Below are 20,918 nucleotides of genomic sequence, written 5' to 3' on the forward strand. Positions count from 1 at the left end.
TAGAAAATCCCTTCACTGACATTTTCCACAGTATCTGGGAGAATAAGGAACACCATGTTTCCCTCCCCTCTGTTTGAATGCTGGCCCAGTAATGGCTCCTTTGATCTTTCTAAACCTACTTTGAGCTCTATATTATTCCCTCTCACTGAAGACTTGATTTTAAGGCTAGCAAGAGCATAGTGGGGAATAAAGTCTAAAACATGATAGACTGCTGGCATTATTCAGCTGTGTTAGCCAATGACTGCCACAGTATGATAATAACAGAAACTTCTCTTTTTTTTGATGTGCTGCCAGAGCCTTGACATATTTATTATTTCTTTTGCATGATTTTTTTTCTGGTTTTATGTATGTATGTATGTATTTATTTATTTTGCAGGATTTTAAGGCACTAGGCAAAAACATTTTATGAAAGGTTTACCAGTTCTCAGACACAATGACATGACAGACAGGGAAAAAAAATTGTGAAGCAAGACCAAAATTTTAGACTCTTCCTTGACAAGGACATGTAATTAAAGAAGACATGTGCCGCAAAAAAGGAGGAAAGGACAAGGAGTCATAAAGTTTAATTTTTTTTCACTATTTATTTGGGTTTTGTAGGGAAAGAACTGGAGAAAACAAACAAACCCCAAAATAACTGGTTTTCCTAATCTATCAGTAATTACATAAAACTTAGCTCAAAATAGACTAGTTTTTATTTTAAAATAGAAATTAAAATATCATATAAATACTGTTTTACAAAGGAAAGTGTCACAGTTTATATCAGAAGATCAAAAGGACTATTCCAGGTGGCCTCAAAAAAACAGCTTTCTTTATATTCAAATAATATCTTCTACAATTTTTAACTGCAGAAACAGATAGAAGTTACCTTTAGCCATTGTTAAAAAAAAATTCATTTTGCTTTCCTCTTTTCCCAAGATTTCCCAGTTCAACTTCTGGTTTTTTGTTTTTTCTAGATTCAATTTATAGTCTGATACAGGCACACCAAAGCAAGGGAAAAGATTGGGGAAGGGTCTTATTACTTTCCAGGCTAGTAATGTATAAAGATTTCCTGATCCACTATTTTAAAACTACCACATCACATTTTCCTAGAAAAGAGTAGTGGTTTGTGGTTTGTTTGTTGATTTTACCAGCTTGGTTGATTGTCTTTTGTTTGTCTTGGCTCTCCATTGGTTTTGTTTAGTTTTGGGTTTTGTTGGCTTTTTTTTTTTTGGTTGGCTTGGTTTTAATTAATTTCCAACTCTGAATTTCAAATTAAGGATTTGAAGAAGGTTTAGCAATTCTTTGTGGCTGGACAATGGATCTTATTCCAATTAAAGTCTTTTCATGTAATACAGATTGAAGGTACACCCCCTTCATAGGACTAGATATGGAAATCTGATTGCAGATGCATAATGTCTTGTTGCCATTCCTATTAATCTGCTTGAAGTATGATTATAGCAAAATCAGTTTTGATAAAATATAGATAGAAAAACAATTAAATGAAAATGAAGAGCAGGATATTTCCTGCTATGGTTGTAATATCATATAATAATAATGATTATCTGGAGATAAAGGAGTTCATGTATTCATGCAAATAAATTAAGTAGGATGATGCTTTCCTTTGCTAATTAAAATCACACCTAATTTGAAAATATAAAGCAGTCACAAAAACAATTTCTGAATTACAACAGTAAAGCCATGCTATGTGACTTCTACATCTTATCTGCAAGCAAAATTTTAAAAATATCAAAATGAATAAGTCCTAGGAAAATGTGAAAAGTGAATAGTGGTATTTTTTTTTCCTCCGTGACACAGAAACGAAATGGGCAAAGATGTATGTATAAAAAAGGACTAATATCACAGTTAAGTCACAGCAATATACACCCAGGAAATGTCTTTAGTAATTTTTACTATGCATAGTCAAGAGGGGCAAAATGATTTTCAAAGCAACAATAACAAAATAATTCTAAGAAAATCATGCCACTATTTTATTATATAGGAAAAATAAAACATGAAGAAATCTCTCCACACACGAAAATACAATCAAGATTCCTCGTGTCCATCTAGATACAATGTATCTTTAGATTTAAGTGACAGAACCAGAATTTAGAGCTATCAGAATAGAGTACATGACTTTACTTCCCAAACTGTAATGAATCAAGAATAAATGCATTTGTACAAAGAACCAGAAACTTGTCATGAGAACTTTACAGGAAAATGATCTCAGTAAATTAAAGAAATTATTTTTTTTCCTGAGAGACAGAGCAGTAGGCAGTAATATGTTCCATTGCTCTTTGGAAGATCCTTTCAAAGAGGATGAAGAATCTAAAGGTCATGTCATTGAAATAATGCAATCCAGGGTAACTAGTGTCATCTGTATAATACAGTAATCTCCCTCTGAAATTGGGTAAGGAGGGTTTTTTTCACTTTTTGAAGATGAACTGCACATTAAAATGAATCAACCATCCACCTATCTTTTTTTTTTTAATGTCAATTATAATGGATGAAATGTAAAAAAACTTGTATTGGACTTATCATGCCACCTTCTAAAGAATGCACATATATACTGTCTAACAATAGAAAAATTATATCTGTTTTAAGGGGTTACATGATCTTACATTTGCAATAAAGAAAATGGAAAGACTTACCTCTGTGGGCAGAAAACCATCAATAGCAATATTCATCTCTTTTTGATGCCTGTAGAGAAAAATGCTATCACTCAAAACCAGTTTTCTCCTATTTTTTTTTTTCCTTAGGACTGAAACATACTGAAGCAGAAGAGGACATCCGGTAGAGTGCTTGTGTGATTTAAACCGTTTCTCCATTCAGTAATTTAATTCCTGGTCTCTCCAATTCTAAGGTGACAAACTGTGTCCATTAGGGTGTCTCCAAAGCTGGGCACTGTTGTAAAAATAGGAATGCAAGAGGAGGTGGAAAAGGTAAGAAGAAGGAGGAAAGTTAAGCTCCTCCCCACATAAAGGAGTTCTTTGTCTAAGATATGTGCATGTATGTGTATGGATTACTGAAGTTACCTGGAAGACTGTGTCAGATCATCTCAAAAAACCTTCATGACTTCATCTGGGTTCCTATATTGTGGCATATCATGTACTTGGAAGCAGCCCAGGCCCTCAGGTCATCTGTACGGGGCAGGAAGACATAACAGGGGACTCATGAAGATCCTATAAACTCCTGGAACAACTGATCTTGGAATTTGAGTTTTACAATTACTATAATAGATTTTTAGACACCGCTTTTACATGAAGAGTGACATGAAGTAAACACACAAAATAGACCTCTACATTTAGACACCCAATCATATATATTGGCATTAGGGATATTTTAAATGTCTAAAATGTCCAAGAAGAACCTGAAGATCATTCCTGAAAGACACAGATGGTCTATACATTTATTTGCCATATGTGTCAGACCAACAGAAATACTTAGGATATTCAAGAGTTTCTGAAAAGGCACAGTGGGCAGATGAATGTAATTTCTTAATGTCAAGCTGAATATTCTCAGCAAGTTCAATTACTCTGAGGATGAAACAGTTCTAGAAAGCAAGCAGCTTGAGTTGCTGGGAAACTCAGGAGGAGCTTTAGGCTCCTAAGGCACTACTCCTTGTATTCCTCTAAAAAATATGGAACAAGAGGATCAGTGCTGATAGCCGCTGCCTTGTCACTAGCCAGTCTCACTCAGAATGCAGTAAGTTATTTGGGTCAGTCTTCAGTAGTGAATTTCACAAGTTAGCTATATTTTGCTCAAAATACTGTTTTATTTTCTGCGCAGGTAAAAAAAGTGTTGTAGGCTGGAACAAAAGACTTAACTGGAAAGTGTTTGGTGTTTCAGGAATGTCCTCATACATTCCTGCATTTTCTGTATATTCATATTCAATTTCTGTATGAGTCTTTCAAGCAACAAACAGTCATATAAATGTTTAGTTATTTTACAGTGACTTAATATTCTTTCGGTTAAAAGACCTATACACTGGCATAAGTCACAACTTGGAAATTCATGTCCCTAAAGTTTAAAAAATTAATCAATACAGAAAGACCCTCAGTTTAATTTTTTAAAAATTTTATTTTAGATATTTAAAGGATTTCAGGAAGAGATTTCACACTGCATATCATTACTATGCTATAAATTCAAACAGCATTTAAGAGAAAAATAATATTGTATAATTTATAATTTTATTTTGAAAATTGCAGTACAATGCTTATTCAAAAGAAACACTACTATCCTCCTACTGATGAGCAGAATGTAGATCGATATCCCCTGCTTTGAAGTCCATAAGGTTTGCAAATTCCCCAGCATTTGTTAAGTTAGCCTAAGACATGCTTCGGGTAAGAAGGAAAAACCTAAGTCATAAAGTGGAACGAAATGAGATAAACAAAAAAAGAGGTGGGCATATTTTAAAAATATTTCGAATCTATTTCTTGATCTTTTCTAGAGTAGAAAAAGCCTATTGAAATAATAGACCATTAAGTCTTCAAAAATATTCTGTTTACATTTTCCTTAGACTTTATGTGGTCAAGTCACTTGAAAATCTCTCCAGTGCCAAATAACACTGTGTGTATGTAACAGTTTCTGAATAGCAACAAAACTTTTATTAGACAATAGCAAATTTATATTTTTGGTCAGATAGAAAAACAATAGTAAAGTGTAGAAATTTGTGCAGATGCAGAGAGAAAAGCACAGCCACAAAAACAGAGAGATAAGACAAAAAAACTTACTAGAAATTTAAATTTACTTGATAAGTAGCTTAAATAATGAAGCCCAGATTTTATTTATAATAAAGATAATTCAGACCTATCATTTTATAAATTTAATCTGTATTTTGGATTTCATCAACAGTGTTTTTAGAACCTATTAATAGATATATTAAATAATCTAATACAGCACAATCATCCTATAGAGGCTGAGATTCTTTTCTGGTTATTTCTCATGTATCTATAAGGTTCTGAAAAGGTCTGACAAATTTACAAGGCAGGTTTGTCCTTTTTAATGTGCTGGATAGAATTACCACACACAGAGAGGTTATATGCTCTGATACCTTCATACCAGACAAAGAAGATGTATGTCCTTTTTCTATGTCACTAAATATTTTAGTATTGATACTTCTATTAGTAAAATAAAGGAACAGGTTAGAAATTAGAAAATGGCAAGCAGTAAGAGAGATGAGAAATTATGCACACTAAAGTTACTATTAGTGACTATTACATAATAGTATTAATGACAGTTCAACCCCCACTATTAAGAAATATGGATATTTGGTACTTTTTAGTGTTCTTAAAGAATGCAAAGCAAACTGTGTAAAAATTAGAGGACATAAAATAAGAAATGTTATCCAAAAGAAATACATTCTGTCTCTAACCAGACTTTCAATGGAAAATGTGTGGTAACTTGTCTAATGATTTTGGAAAAAAGGTGTAGAGAAGCTGGCTAGTACTACTATTTCAGTTATTTGTGATATTAAAGAGATGACCCTAGAATTTCATGAGTGTCAAGTAAATGGTAAAAAGATACCAGCAGCTGAATAGTACAGAGATTTTTTTTTGTTTTTGTAAAAACAAAGAAGGAACAGAAGGACAAGCAAAACAGAATCACAGATCTGTTAGGTTCAGCATCAATCATTTCCAAACCTTATCCATAACAAATATGCTCCTCAATAGTGGTTTTAAACAAGATTAAAAATTCCCCCAAAACATGAGTCCTGTGCTGCTGTAAGTAGGGCTTGATAAAGAAACAAGTTATTACTTGATTACATTGATTTGTAGAATATATTTAACATTCTATTTCCAAAAGCTGTAAGAAAAGCAAACAAAGAAAAAAAAGGAGTGAGTTTCCAACTACATCATTACATATTGTTGTGTTGGGAGGAAAAAGTTGTTTGTGTTATTTAGCCAACTGTCAGTGCTATATTGCTATCATTTAAAAGCAACAAATGCTGTATAATGTAAACCGGACACAATGTTCTCATCAGCCCACAAGCCAGCTGCATTTTCTATCCTTAGGTTTTTTGTGTCTGCAAAACACTGAAAAACTGCAACAATATTTATTTCTCCTTTCTGTTAACAGCCTCTATCAATTTCCAGTACCAAACCTAAGCTTAAACTTTTTTCACAATATTTTGTTTCCAGTATTGAATTATACAAATATATATTTGCACATACATTTTAAGTACTGTAAACCCCGATCAAGGTAAGAAGCCATTCCAATCATATTAAGAGCTCTGTCTGCAGCAGTAGAATGGATATAAAATTCCTGCTGAAGTGTTTTGTACATCACCTCAGCATGAGTAACTGGACAGCATAAATGCAAGTGTAAGCAGCTCAAAGATTATTTGTGTGTTGCTTACCCACAAAAGGGAACACCCTTGGTGATTTACAACAGAAAAATTATCAGCTTGTCTTGAAGTCTTTGGATAGTTTGGTAAAGCTCATGTCCATCATAATGCATGAAGTGATCCCATTACTTACCATACGCAAAAAAATTAACCCAAAAACAAACTATAAAAATTAATGTGTTAATCTATCTTTTTTTTCTTTACTTGGGATACAGGTAGAATAGTGTTTTTTAGAATAGCATTTTTAGCTTTATCTTGACAGACTTAAGAACCCAATGTACAAAAGGGACACTTTGAAATCGGAGTTAGTACATGCAGATGTGTACTTGGTGGTATCTTACTCCTATAAATTATACAATAATTTTAGAGAATGAAATATTCATTTATGGTGATGATGAAATACATTACCACAGCCAAATAGACTGCCCCTCAAGATATAAATTATGAACTTCTATAGAACTCTGATGCTGGTATTTTAAAGAACTGATACTTGTCAGAATTTTACTACAACGCAGCTAGCAAATAATCTTCCAGAGCCCTAAGGATGTATATGAGCATCTTCATTTAACCACCCTAAACCCTGATGGCTGTTCTAGGATTCAAAATAGGTAGTACACATTGTGAAACTATAATATTTTGAGTTATTTCTCTAAATAAAATTATCAGGTTTATATTGCAGATACATATTTTGTTATAAAAATCATAAATCAATATTTACATTTAAATATTAAATAAGAAATGGGAGAAAGTTAAGGCTTCATGAGTGGAACATGATGCATGTCCACTTGGGACCTTCTTGAAATCATTAGAGGAATTTGGTGGTAATGCATTTGAGTGATATTAAGATGAAAATAATGCTTACATTTTTTAAAGCATTTTTAGATGCACTTAAAATTTTTAATATTTATTTGCCAGAGACTACACTGAATTTTTCTTATTCTGCTAAAATATCCAATTATGGAAAGAAAGGAACACCTGGCAGGATGTATATTAACAATTTATACTAAACTTGAATGAAAGCTGGGACTGAGAATGGGGAAGCAAACAATTGAAAAAGCAATCAATTTGTCTTACTTCTTACTAAGCAAACAGAAAAATTCTTATTGCTGCAGTAACCATATTCAACAGCTAGTACTAAGACCAAGTTAGCATTGTGATTTCATATTATTAGTTAAAATAGATGAGGGTTAGTAGAGAAATCCTTGTATTTTCACATTCTAGGGCATAAATGCTACTTTTACACATTAAAACTAGGAAGAAGCTAAGTAAATAGTTCAGGGTAATCTGTAATTAATAGAAAGTCATTAAGAAATATCTGCATTTAGAAACTGGAATCTTAAAAATATTGAATTAAGCTTTTATGTACATTGGTTCTAGTTTTCTATAAGTATGTCATTAGTGGTGTAATACCACATATAAAATTCACAGAGTATTTTATTTTCTATGGCCTGTTAAATAAAGTGCTGCAAACCTTATTTAAAAACATGTTCACATGATAGACTGCTGTAATGATCCATGGCAACATATATGCATCCCACACAGTGATCCTTTCAAGAACTCCAATTTTTTACAGGAAACAGAATGTGCAACTTTCTACTTCAGAAAATATAAACCATTAATATTGGAGTTAAAAGAAAGCACCCTCAGTTTCTAGTGTCCACTGTCTTAGAAGTCTGTACTTAAACACACCATCAAAGCTTTTTCTGTTGATAGCACATTAAAACCACCAAAATAAAATCTTTTGAATTGTTATTATTTATTTGCTATGAAAACTGTACTAACAAATGTGTATTCTATGTAATGGATGGGAAGAATGAAAATTGAACTATTAAAACATGTCTAGATGCACATTCTAACATCCTTTATCTTGATGTTGATAAGACCTGAGATGTCCATTAAGACATGAAGCTCTTCTGGAAGCTCCATATTATTATTGATGGTTTAAGTAACTTTAGCCAGTAAAGTAACTTAACTCCTCTCAGGTAGTTGTAGAGAGCGACAACTGAGCCTCCTTTTCTCTGGGCTAAACAACTCCTTCTCCCTCAGGTGCACCTCATAAGGCTTGTGCTCCATACCCTTCACCCACTTCACTGCCCTTCTCTGGACTCACTCCAGCCCCTCAATGTCCTTCCTGAACTGAACTGGACACCAGACTCAAGGGGCGGCCTCACCTGTGCCGAATACAGGAGAACAATCACTTCCCTGCTCCTGCTGACCACTCTACTGCTCATACAGGCCAGGATGCCATCAGCCCTCTTGGCCACCTGGGCACACACTGGCTCATGTTCAGCCACTGTTAACCAGCACCCCCTTGTTGTTTCCCACTTCACCACTTTCCAGCCACTCTTCCTCATCCTGCAGTACTGCATATGGGGTGGTTGTGGCCAAAATATAGGACCTGACTCTTGGTCTGGTTAAACCTTATACCACTCGTCTCAGCCCATGGGTCTAGCCTGTCCAGATCCCTTTGCAGAGCCTTCCTACACTCCAGCAGATTGACACTCCTATGCAACTTGGTGAATCCATGAATTTGCTGAGGGTAGACTCCCTCATCCAGACCATCAATAACAATATTAAAGCCTCACTTACTTTAGAGCATTAAAATAAAATGCCATCCTAAAAGTGGTTTAAAATTATTATTATTCAGACAGAGCACCTCCTAGATGGCAGCATCAGAAAAAAATTTCATTACCTTGAATAAATAAATTTGTCTTTGAAAATCTCTGGAAGCACCTTTTTCCTTACTTTTTCTTTTCTTTCCTTTTTTTTTTTTGTCAACTGCATCCTAAACAACAGTGTTTCTGTGTGTTAATAGAAAAAGAAGCAGTTATAGTAAGTGAAGAACACTGATTCCCATCATCACTCTCATTTCCATGTTCACGGCTATCTTATCTCTCCATATATAATTTCCCCACTTTCTAATGGAGGTCTCAATAGTTCCATGACACCATTGTTATTCATGTTCTAGACTGTCAGTGCCAGGAATCTGTGTGTGTGTATACATCTATGCATTTTCCCCTGACTTGAGAATACTAAATTTATGAAGGGATATGTTTGGATGAGATTGAATTGGAAGACTCTTGATCAATACCCATCTGCCCAGTCTGTTTTAATCTCAAATATGGAAATGCGAGGCAATAAATCAAGTTTATCTGCAGTATATTTCTTCCAAATGATGCTTGTGAAATCAAAAATTAAAGATGCTGGAGCAACATCTTTCTTCTCGGGAGGTAGAAGGCCTTTCTGTATACAAGCCTACTACTCAGTATGAATTCTCTGGTAAAATTCAAGATAATTTTACTGCTTCCTTATCAAGTTCTGCTTCCCCATCTTGCCTCCTAGCACCAGTCACTTCTTTCTGATGCAACTCCAATGATGATATTTTATCTATGGGACAATGTGGAAGGAATGTGAAGTGGAATTCAGTCAGAGATTATGAGCAGCATGAATACAAAGGAAATGTTCCTTTGGTTTGATTTTTAAATCCTTCAGACTAAAGGAACAGTTTGCAAAATTCATTTATTCTCCTATTTCTATCTTTTGCTCAACAGTTTACCGTACATTCTTCAGTACCCCGCTATTTCTACTCCTACTGTTCATTTAAATGTTAAAAAGATTCATCTCAACTGCAGAAGCTGTTCAAATACCACAAATTACCTGACTTATTGCAAAGAAATTCAGAGCTTAGAATGAAACTCGTCATGCTATGCATGCATGACCCCACTTCAAGTATTAAACTGGTCTCAAAACAATGACCATTCTTTGTTGCAATATTGAGGCTTAACTAGATGAGTTGTGGGGCCCAATTCTGATCCCATTAAAATCAGTGGGATTTCATTCTTAGCAGGATTTGATTATAATTATAAATGCTTTCATTTTTCATAAAACTTACCTATTTTTATTCAGTCTGTTCCCACAGTCATATCTATTTCAAAGGTTATGTCAGAGCAACGAATTTAAAAGAATCAAAGGAAAAAAAAAGAAAAAAACTCTGTTCTTGCTCATTTCAGTATTCTTCAAAGTGACATGGCTAAATATCTCAGGAGGGATTTCTGGGATATGCTTGGACATGATTTAGCATCGTACATTGCTAATAGAACTTGAAATAAAGAAGACTCTTGAGAACCAGGGAACTTAGACCTAGACCTGCCAAAATTAGGTTTCCCATTTAAAAATTCTGCTTGTGTGCGCGGCAGTCACAGAAAAGACTTCATTATGTAGCAGAAAATGAGACAAGTACCAAGTTGACAAGTTTATTAAAATTCTTAAATATCTTTTTAAAAATAATCATTCATTGAAGAAAACTATCACCTTATACAATTAATTTCTTGAAAATGAAAATATAAATATTGTGAGAGAACTACAACTGGGGGCTGAGCCTATAGGATAGTTAGTGGTCTTTGTCTGTGCTCAAGATTTATCTCTTTTTGCTAATTCTTCTTTCCTTTTTGATTTCAAGTGTATATTCATATCCTTAAAAAATGCGACCAAGGGTATCTCTCAGTGTCTTTAGTGAGGTCCTGACCTTGTAAACAATTTACTGTAAGTGGGATGCTGAATGCACTAGCAGTTACAGTGAAATCATTCTTCTGCATGAATTCAGATTGGGGTCAGTTGAAAGACTGGGACACAAGAAAATGCCATGTTGGTAAAAGTAACCGTGCCAATCCTTGCAAATCTTTTGTGCAGTGGCAAAAGGTCATGCTGCTTCTGATGTTCATCTGATGCTGCATGTGATGTCTGTTAGAAACTGATGATGTTAATATTATGAAGTAATATTATGTATAATCACATTGTAAGCATAGTAATATTTTCATCTCTAATTACTTAGTCATATAATTCATTGTCCATCCTTCATACTTGATGTTGACCGCTAGTCTTAAAAAAGTCTTTATTCTTTACATTATTGAATATTCTTTAGATAACTGAATATTTTTTATAGGAAAACTAACTCCTGTATTTCTATCTAAAACCACAATTAAGTCTTATTAATTCCCTTTCCCAAGTGAAACTAAAGTCAGTATGTTGGGAAAAAGCTTTTATTTACAGTACTAAAAGCTATTTTGGGGATATGGAAACAACCAGCCAGACTTAAAACCTTAAATTTTCACAATTTTTAACTGAGAGGAAGATCACCTCTCGTGAACCTTTAGCAAGTGACAATCTGCTCCTTAGACAGTACTATATAAATGTATCTATTCGTGATTCAGAAGTTTTAAGGCATGAAAAATTTATCACATCTTCTTGAGAGATGAGCCTGTGCTTAACTGCCTTTAAAATTAAAAATATTTAATTGTGCTGATGAATTGACTGTAGGCAGTACCTCACATAGCTACCCCACTTAAGGATGCAAGAATGATTTTGCTTCCATACTAATTCTTTACCTTTTTGTCTAGGAGTGGTCACAAAAAGCTGGCCTTTGGCTTTATTACCCATGCTTTAGAAGACAGTAGTTTGTGCATAAGATTTCTTTGTTTATCAAAATGAATGACAAATGTTTCCAATAATCTATTATTCATGAATTTCAATATGTAGTGTTAATCATATTGTACTTATTAACTTAACCTTGTTTTAAAAATTAGAGGCACAGGGAGGAAGGCTGAACATAAGAGGCTGTCAATGATTTCTCCATTTTTTTTGTAGTCATTCCCATAACTCTGATCTATTTTCAGTAGACCAAAACCTGAATGGAAAACATTTAACAAACTGGGGTTGTGCAACAATAATCAATATATAAATATTTTTCTTCAAATGGAATTTTACTGATTTGAAAAAAGAATTGCAAAAAGATAAAAAGGAGCTTGAAGACTAATAAACTACAGAATTCTGAGCAGTTGTATTATATTCCAAAAAAACTTCTCAAATTATTCTGACTCAGAATTAGTCATGTTTTTTAAAAATTTAACAGGACAGTATAGAAAATGCAGTCAAATTCTTTACAGAGATTAAAACTCATAGGTCAGGAGGCAGCAGGCACAAGATTCAACAAGGTTAATTTTGATTATTTATTAAAGATGGTTTTTTTTCCAGCAGAACAAGGGTAGTCCCGCAGTAGAACAGATGGGAACCTCCATCTTTAGAGATATTTGCACAGCAAGACACTGAGCAACCTGATCTCAGTTGTTCCTGCTTTGAGCAGGTTTATGGACCAGACATCACCTCCAATCTCTATCATATTATCATGCTAGTCAGGTCTGAGGGACTGAATGACCATTTCTAACCACAATTAGGTGTACATGTGGTATATATTTTCATGTTTAGTTTTGTCTGAAAGAAATCCTGTTCACACCTGTTTGATTGCTTCACTGTACAAACCAAATCAGAAGAAAATCCAGAAATAATTAAAATACTCATTTCGGTGGCATACACTTGATGTAGATTAAAGCATTGATATTGTTACACCCCTGCTGCAACTTGAGAGGGAAGCTGGACAGATTAAAAAATATTGTGTTACCTGACCAAATACTATGGCACTTACATGTTTGAAATGTGTTAATTTGGGTAAAAGTAATTTATCTTGGACCAATGTATGGGTACTAGAGGAGTATAACTAACAACAAGAATACATATTTTGTAATATCTGTGATGGCAAAATCAGATATAAAATATAAGCATTCTGCAGAAGCATGAGAGCAATTTGACTGCTAAAGTGGCAAAGAAGGATGTATGGGGACAAATCAAAGGGGCTAAGAAGTTAAAATGTTCTTTTACAAGTGTTAAAGAATCCCCAAAAGTCAAGATGAGAACTATGGGATGAGAATGGGCAGAACATCTTCCAAATACATTAGGATATTGACTGACAAAACCACAGAGTGAGCTGCATCAGGAGCAGGTGTGCCCTCTGGGTTTTTTTCGAGAGGGAGGGGATTTGTGGGTTTTTTGGGTTTTTTTTTTTTTGTTTCTTTGTTTTCAGCATGGGGAGGGGGAATAGCAAAAAAACAACAGACATGAGGAAGAAAAATCAGAAAAGAAAGAAGACAAGACTACTTGAGTTCTGGCTTCTCTCATCAATGAGTTCTCAAATTTGACCAACCTGATATTGATGAACCAGGACCACCCAGGACCATCAGTAGCAACTATGCAGCATTTTGTACTCATAGGTAATTTGGGATATTAAAGACTAATAATCTCATCTTCATTTAATAGTTATTAATGACATATAAGAATTAATTGTTGGCATGAAGGGTTCTGTGAATGAATGAATTTTGTAAAGTTCTTGAAAGATTAAAACAGCTGGCCTGTCAGTCTCATGAAAAGTTTTTCACAGTGATCCCTAGTACCTTAATTGCATTACACATGGACACATATTCTGTTACTACAATCAGTACAATAGAAGGGTAATTTATAATTAGTTTTCCTAGAGGGTTGCATTTTTCAGTAAAGATACAATCATATTGAGCTACAGCAGCAATCTCTACTACCTGGACTTTGAAATAAGTCAGCAAAAAGATTTATGATCTTCAGTCTCCCAATCTAATTAGTATCACTTGGGACCAAGCCCATAATATGCCCCTAGCTTGTATATGTGTGCCATTGAATACTTAAATAACATTTCAGTTAATATAAAATAATTTCTTACTGGAATTTTATCCCAGTGTGAACATTTGGTAAATCTCAGAAATTCCTAATGTTTCATAGAAAGCCATTAGATTTTTATTAAATACCACTGATTTTATTCTAATAAACTGCATAGACTGGTGCCTACTAAGATTTTGTCCCAATTAAGAAAGATTTTAGACCTTTTTATTCTAGTCCACACATCAGAAGAGAAAGTCTTTCAGAAGCTACCTATAAAACATGGTCATGTTTTGCAATCTTTACGTGACTGTAGAGTTCGGTTCAAACAAAAGGAAAAAAATAGTCACATCACTTGCAGACAGCTAAATAACATAAAAATTCATCTAATTGATTCAGATTTTCAGATGTAAAATTAGGCATTCCCCTCAGTGAAATTAAGGAAGCTTGATCTTTAAACCAGTGTTAGCAGTGTGCCCACTCTGATTTAACTATTATCTGGTTTTCTATGGAGACAAGTATATTTAAGGAAAAAAAAAAAAAAGCCAGAGAAAAAAGACACAACTAAGCAATAAAAATTACCTAAAAATAAATATCTTTAGTGCTCCTGGATCATACAAGATGACCTTCAAAACCTGCAAGATGATTTATGCCTTCAGATATTTTCAGTAATGCTTTGGGCATGTTCTGTACCTTTAGATATAATCACAGTAAGTCATTGAACATGCTCTAATAAACTTCTGCAACTAAACATGTTTTGTTGTGCCACAGCATCATATGTAATCAGAGCTTCCATAAATTTAAGAGAGGGAAGTCACCACTTGCAGGAAAAAAGCAAGATGACAGCTGGAGACAAATAGTACCATTTATTTCACAGTTTACTATAACATCATGTTTGATTTTTGTTCTAGCTGCTCTAGTTTTGGTTTTTTTCCTTGAACTTCCTTGAAGCTGGGTGTATTTCTATCTTACAGATTTTGTGCAAAAACTGCACAAATATCATTGTACATTTTCTTGTGAGAGAAATGGAAAGATGGAAAAAATGGAAAACCTACTGTAACAGAAACATTGTATTTCACCACCAACTCATTCTTTAATTTGTTGGTAAATTACACCAGAACAATCACCTTTCAATTGATTGTTAAGAAAGATTTTCTGGATTTATTTGTATAAAATAATGCTAAATATTAAAATAATTAAACAAATGTATTGTAATACATCTTGATAAGTTATTCTAGAAATCTTGTTTATGGTAATCTTGCTGTGCCACATAATGTAGGTTAAGTTGAAAAGAACCAAATAGAAGAATTTGGTTGCATATTTATTCCTTCTGCAGGTCATTATTGTTTACCTTCTTATGCTTCTGATGAATCCTTTCAGAGGTGAAAGATCAGACCTGAATACATGTGTGTACATGGTTATCTGACTAAAAGGTAATCAAATTAACAAGAAACACATTGCACATTGTGAGAATCAACGATTGCCAGAGGAATGAAGAAGCCTAATCTGTGAAGGACAGAGTGATTCTTGATTCTTTGACTGAAGAATGTTCAGGCCATTGTGTCAGATTTAAAGTCACCAAAAAGTCACAGGAGTGTGCTTAGCCTCTCTACTGATTGTGTCTGGGCACATGCAGCCAGAGCTACCTTCTGTCTACTGGGCTGTGACAGGAGGACTCCCCACTGTGGGACTGGACGCTGGTCAAATGTGGCTGCTCCAACATTGTACGTATGTTTTCAAGTAGGCTGATATCCACATGCACTCGTCTCGAGTTCTTAATACATGCGGCTTTTTATGTGTAGGAATCTGTGTGTTTGTTCACACATGCGATACTGTCATTGAAAACGAATAATAGCCAAAACTTTTAAAGGCTTTAGAGCACAGAAAGTCTGCAAATAAATAAATGAGAGAGAAATAATATTAAATAATGTAACAGTATGTGTCACGAAAGCAGCTAAAAGACATAAAAAAGAACAAGTTGAATTTTTGGCTCATAAAACAAGCACTTATACGAGTTGGATGGTTCCTGCTACTCTTCAAATCTGCAGGATACTTTTTCCACCAAACAACATATCACATAGCCCACAATGGGCCTGCACTGCTTAGGAATCAGTAAGATTCTAGAAGAGGAATCAGAACAGAAGAACGTTATTTTCTCATTAGTCTCATAGCCCTAACCTGGTACCTTTTCTCTTCTGGCTTTGTGGATAGTGGATTCCTGTCAGAAAAAAAGACATATCTTCAGCAGGAAAATATTTTATTCTATGTCCTGAGACACAGTGGATATCGTGTTCTACAGGCTTGCACTTTTCACACTGAGAGACTGAGAGACGAATGCTTTAATCATGAACTTATCATGCAAATAAAAAAAAAAAGGTGGCCATTTTTACATCTCTACTTTTAATGAGTTTCAGTGCAATCATATTTGCGTTCATCATGCCTAGAGTAGGAGTAGTGATTTAGGCTATACTAGAGATGTAATCAATGTCTAAGAAACTCTCTAACTAAATATAGATTGCAATTGAGTGTGAGAGTGAAATAGGCTCCTCAGGTGGAGGAAAATGCAATAATACTCATCGTTGGGGTCTTGAAGAACCTTTACACTTACCAAAGGAAGGCCTCAGAGTTTTTTAATGCCTTCATCTGACAGGAAGACTAAACTTCAATCTGAGGTCCTGGGATCTCAGTTCTGCCTATATTCCAACCTGAGAGAAATACAGGACATTTCAATTTTTCCATCTTATTTAAGTGTAAATGCTCATACTAAAATGTGGTATTTGTAATACCCCTTTGATACACAAATTTTACGCTTTTATGCTAATTAGATTAACCTTTGTCATCTTAATTAAAATATTAGAGATTTTTTTAATAGCTGTTAACCTCAATAGAAAGAAGTAAAATGACAATATGCGATAGAAAATAATCCATGAATTTTCTGAATGTCACAAAGATAAGAAAGGAGTTCAAAGCAGAAAGACACGATGATGAAATGGTAAAATTTCCAGTGGTTTGAAAAATTTCTTTTGGGATTATCTAAGAGCTGATGTTTTCTTTACATCTATGAAGTATTCATTCTGAAAGTAAAGTCAGGAAATAGTTTGTAGAAATATTTCAACAAAGAATAAAATAAATCACACACAAAAAGCTTTGCTTTTATGACAGTTATTCACTTGTTTTTGTTTGTTTGGTCGATTGATTGGTTGGTTTGTTTTTCTTTGTTTTGTTTTCTTTTCTTTTGCTTTGTAGGCAAGTCTGTTGTGACTGCAGACTTTCTATGAGAGTGATTACTCCTATACATTCCTGTAATATCTAGAAAGGCAAAAAAGAAATTCTGTACTTGGTAGGAAATTCTAAGGGATTTTTTAACAAAAAAAGCACATACAACAAAAAAACTTTTATATAATACTTCAACTCTTACAGATCATAAAGATTGCACTCCTCATACCATTCTTGCTATAAACAGTTACTTCAGCAGCAGCTTGCAAAAAGAATTCTCACATAATGGATTGGAACTTTCCTTGAAGAATTACAGGACTTTCTCCATTAAGCCAGAATCATATCTGATTTGCAATCTGCATATCTCATTGAAGATGGCAAGATTATTAGAGTTTTACCTGAAGAGTAGATGAGTGTTAAATTTTTCCTACTGTTTAATATTCAGTTTGAAAAAGGTTAGAAGTTTGAATTTTTAGATAAATTGGTTTCAGTTCACCTTTGCACAGAATGAATGACCATAATGAAGATACCAGTGATATTTTTTGACCAGCCTGCCTTGCTAAGATAATGAAAAGTGTTGATATAACCAGGCTTTCTCACAAAGAAGCAAATCCAGAATGTTACAGTTATTTTGGCCTTTTAGAAAAGGCACATCAAATCAAATCAAAGATCTAGTTTTGATCTTGGACAACAACTTTCCAAATTCCATCAGTTGCCCTCACAGGGAGCAAAGGTCTTTGAAGTTCCCTTTTCCATCTTCTCTTGGGATCAGAAACTAACCATCATATACCTATTTATCTCTCTTTCTGATAATATGTCATCTCTTTCCATAACTCTGTTTCTTCTCACCTATTTCATCCCCTTTTTCAAACATACTTTTCTGTAAATGCAGCCAAATTATGTAGCTTTCTTGGGGTAAATAATTTGCAGTGTTTCCTCCCCCTTTAAATTATTTTTAGATAGGTCTAACTTCCCATTATTTCTTTCTTCTGACTGTCATCTGTTCTTCCCAGCTCATCATTTCCCATCATAATGATAAACACCCTAAAATACAGCAAAAATGCATCTTAAATCATCAGATCTTTTTTTTTTCTTTTTTACAGATGTTTTCAATGATCTCTAGGCATATGCAGAAATAAGTTGAGTTATGAGGAAAATTGCTTTGGGGAGGCAGGTTATCCACTATCCTGAAGTTGAATATGAATTTGTAATGAATACATCATGTCATCATGGAACCCCATTAATAACTTCACTCTGATTTCAACGCTGCAAGAACAATAGGGTGCTTTTCTTTTCACATGATAGTGAGCTTGTAAAATTGTGAAATAAATAAACAAAACTCTCCCTGACTTCAATTTCTTTTTTTTTCTTCTTATTTTTTTAACATCATTTGTACATCTTAACCCATATATCTAAAAGAAATTATTTTTCAGGAAATAAAAAAAATAAGCATAAAAAAACTTTGTTCAACTGTTTAAAAAATTTTATGAAACACATTGTCCCAAGATCTGGATGAAGGTGTAAGTTGTACCCTCCAGCAGGTTTGCTGATGACACAGTGGGAGTGAAGGGCAGCTGATACACCATAGAGTCATGCTGCCATCCTGAGGGACCACAACAGCCTGGAGAAATGGGCTGACAGGAAGAAGAACTAAGTCCTGCACACTTATTATCTCTGTTTTAAGTCCTGTCTCAGTTCAGGGTAGAAGAAGGAGGAAAAAAGAAGGAATGAAACATTAGATTGTACATTATACCAAAGGACATGACATATGATTCAATACTAATATTATTGAAATGTACATCGAAACATACTTTGCACTTAGTGAAAAATCTGCCTGTTCCTCCATACAGAAAGGCAGGAAGAAATGTGTAGGTACATGCCTATCTGTACATAGTGACATTTAAATTCTCCATGGAGACTAAGTTTTCTTTGGAGACCCTCATCCCTAGGGGATGAGTTCCCATGCTCACTAACCATCTGGGCTGCAAATTTAATCAGACTACAAATCTTGTAAATCAATGAGTCTAGGCCTTTAGTTCAAGCAAGAGGACCTCATCATCCTAATTTTGTGATTTTTAGGCATATTAATTACTATCTTGCTTCTAGAGTACACAAAACACTGCCAATTATTTACCCCAAGAAAGCTACATAATTTGGCTGCCTCTGTTCATGAAAGGTTTCTAAATAGACAGGAAAAAATTTCAACTACTACTAGTTTTGTGGGTCTTTTACAAATTATTTTAATATTTAAAATAGCAAAATACATTTATTGCTGAAATTTTTTTGTAATTACTATAGATTTTTTTATGCATACACATACATTTTCACATAATGAGTCATATAATTTTATTTATTACCACCAAAATTCATTTTGATTAAAGGCCTAGTGAACTCTTCATTAAGAAAACATGGGTTTTTTGTTTAAAATAAAAGACTAACATAAATTCCTATTACAAATCTAGTAATTTTATTCCTTATCTTCTTTTTCAAGGATTAAAACAAAAAAATAAATGACAAGAATTGTTACAATAGTTCTATTCTGTCCACTCCTCCTTCAGGATGTCCATTATCAATGCCAGATCAAGTTAGACACAGTCTTGTATCTTAGAGATTTATTTTTCTGCTTCAGACTGCTTTGATCAGGGCAGACTGGTGGGATGATTCCTGAACAGCTCTAATCATGTGGTTTGCTTTACCTTTTCCTCACTTCTCTCCTTTCTGCAGCAAAAATATATCTGAATTTTAATCTCGCTATAGCCCCCAAGTTTGTTGGTATTATGTCCTACTAGGGACCTTTGTGATCTAGGATCATTTCACATTATCCTTTTAAATTATTTGCTCAAAATTACTTCCTGATCCTTCTCTTATATCTTTTTTATAATTATATCTTTTATGATATAATTTGATGCAATTCTTACATAATTTTACTTTTAGTGTAATCTCTGTTTCAGTTATATCAGTAGAAAAATCTGAGTTGATGAATATTTTCTAAAGTAACAGAGTTCTTGATAATTCTCTAAGTGCTAGCACATTTCTTAGAGTTTATCTTCAGTAATCTACTAATAGCAGTAATAAACAGGAAGAGCAGGAGGGATGAAGTACTTTTCCAGGTTGTAGCCAGTTGTAGATTTATTCTTGCATAGGCTTGGCTCAGCTGCCTAAGTCTGTGGCACCCCATCTGGATTTTGACTATCACTCCTCAAGTATGTCTCCTAGAGCTGCCAGCAACATAGATAAGACTTAGGTATTGTAGGGACCACAGATTATCTAATTTTAACTAGTAAATTAAGCCCAGCATACTAGGTAAGAGGGTAAAATGTGCATTTCCTAACAATTCCTTTTGATGTGTGCCTGGGCATTTCTTTAACGCTGCCTTTTCTGTGTCAAGTCTTGTCCAATAATTCTTCAAACTTTTGTTTAAGCATAAACATGAGAAAGGTTAGAACAACAGATCCCATATAAGCTCAGTTATATTAAATGCTGATTCTCTGTCCCGGGGGCTGGTGTCAACAGCACTTGCTATTCCTAATGACTAGTCACACTTCTGAGAGATCTGAGGACTGATAGCTTATTAATGTATGCAATTTGGTTTCTTTATATTAATTTTGAATATATCCAATGAGAAAAAAAAATCCCAACTCTATAAACTGCTGAGGTTATGTTGCCCTCATCAAATGAGAGTTAAATCGCTACAAATCTAAAACTTGAATGTCAAGCTGTGTAGTTATTCACAGGGTTAGTGACAATGAAGTGTTTGTACTTTTTCAGCTGAAAGATGCACTGTTTGATTTCTAACAGGGACAACTCTAATCAAAGTAATATCTAGCTTGCTATCCCTATATACAAACACAATTTATAACATTCT

At 34.0% G+C, this 20,918-nt stretch overlaps 1 long non-coding RNA gene across 2 annotated transcripts in view; it reads right to left on the minus strand.

Annotated features, from left to right (window-relative positions):
• Window positions 1–556: 556 nt before the first annotated feature.
• The window catches only part of LOC118684642 (uncharacterized), a 41,079-nt gene continuing 20,717 nt past the window's right edge, over window positions 557–20,918 (minus strand). The window contains exons 1-3 of one of the 2 annotated variants that reach the window (XR_004979888.1): window positions 16,446–16,523; window positions 3,012–3,116; window positions 557–2,880 (exon numbers count right to left, since the gene is read on the minus strand). This is a non-coding gene — a long non-coding RNA (uncharacterized LOC118684642). Of the gene's footprint in view, window positions 2,881–3,011; window positions 3,117–16,445; window positions 16,524–20,918 lie in introns of those variants that run through there. The other variant, XR_004979883.2, reaches the window with a different exon arrangement.

This window comes from Molothrus ater, chromosome 2 (genome assembly GCF_012460135.2).
Source record: "Molothrus ater isolate BHLD 08-10-18 breed brown headed cowbird chromosome 2, BPBGC_Mater_1.1, whole genome shotgun sequence".
Classification (NCBI taxonomy): domain Eukaryota; kingdom Metazoa; phylum Chordata; class Aves; order Passeriformes; family Icteridae; genus Molothrus; species Molothrus ater.